The sequence below is a fragment of the Apis dorsata genome, unplaced genomic scaffold, assembly GCF_000469605.1.
Source record: "Apis dorsata unplaced genomic scaffold, Apis dorsata 1.3 scaffold_376, whole genome shotgun sequence".
NCBI lineage: Eukaryota > Metazoa > Arthropoda > Insecta > Hymenoptera > Apidae > Apis > Apis dorsata.
In genome coordinates, this window is record NW_006263639.1 from 240,786 (window position 1) to 242,373 (window position 1,588).

Sequence of the window (1,588 nt, forward strand, 5' to 3'; positions counted from 1 at the left end):
ATTTTTCATTCACATATTTTAGCATTTATATTTTTTTTATTTTTTCTTTTTCCATTTTATTATTTTCTATCGAAATTCACAGATTTTAAATATAAAAATACACGTAATATATACGTAATACTCTTGTTTTACATTTGTTTTTTTCTTTCTTTTCAGCAAATCTTCATGTATACGTTTACATAGCTTTATATGTTTGAAGTTTATGTGTTAGGGGAAATGTCACTATATATATGTGAACAATACATGACATGTATTGTTTCGACAATGAAAACGACGCGAAAAAAACCTAATAATGATATATGAATGTAAACACGTAAAGAGACTGAAATTTAGTTTTCCATTTAAATTCTTCTAAAAATTTTTAACATTCTTATTTTCTTCTTGTCATTGAATGAAACATAACTCTACATGCACAGAATTTTCAATCATTTTTCTCTATACTTAGTAAAGTTTCTGTAAAATATATAACAAAGTTTAATTAAGTACTTATATGTATTTATATAAGTATAAATCTGGCATTCATCATGGATGAAAAAAATAACGAGTATATTTTTTTATGTACATCAGTTCCCAATAGTAAGACGCAAATATATTGTAGAAAAATTCACTATTGATTCTCTTTTAAAAATTCTGTTTATATTCTTCTATTAGATTTACTTTTTTGTATAATTTCGATTCAAACAGGCCTATCATTGAAAATAAGATTATAAATTTTCATTTGATCTATTATATTGCTGTGCTAATGCATGGTAATTTTTATAATATTTTCTATAAAAAATTCTTTTCAAAATTTATCGATATTTCATAAAAATATCGAACTGATTAAATATCAATTAATTAAGAGTTTGTTTTTATATTTTTTCAATACTTTTTAGTATTGTATAGTGTACCAAAAAAGAATTAATTAAAAATTTGTTTAAAAATATTTTAAAGATATTAAAAAAATTTTGTTATCTTATTTTCATCCCATTCATTCGATTTTGATTTTTTTTTTTTTTTCTTAGTTTCAGGTAGAAAACAGATAAACGCATGGAATAATAAATCCTTAAATGACTTATTCTACTTAAAAAACGTGTAAAAATTGTTGTCCATGTTTACTTTAACTTATTTTTTTCAAATATATCATTCATTTCGAAGTTTTGTTTAATATGATTTTTGTCTAAATATATATTAATGTGTTTGTTTTTATGTGTCAGTATGCATCTAAAATATATGTTATACAATACAACGTTTGTATAATATTCGCGAATTCCTTATCGCTAAATCATCATTTGTATAGTTCATTACTATTTATTATATTGTATATTGCGTCTTTTGTAGACTTTATTGGCACTGTTTATTACAGTTCCAGGATCTGAGTAATAAAAAAAAAAAAAAATTTCATACTAATCAACTAATCACTTATTTCAAAGTTCATTTTCACGATATGGAATATTAAAAATGTAATCTCGCCTGGGTATTTATATTTCTTCTTAAATCGTTTTTGTTATGTCGATTATTTAATAATACAAATTTATAAATTTCATTCAATATTCTTATAAAAAAGAACATATTCGCAAGAGAAAAAAAAAAAAAAAAAAAAAAAAAA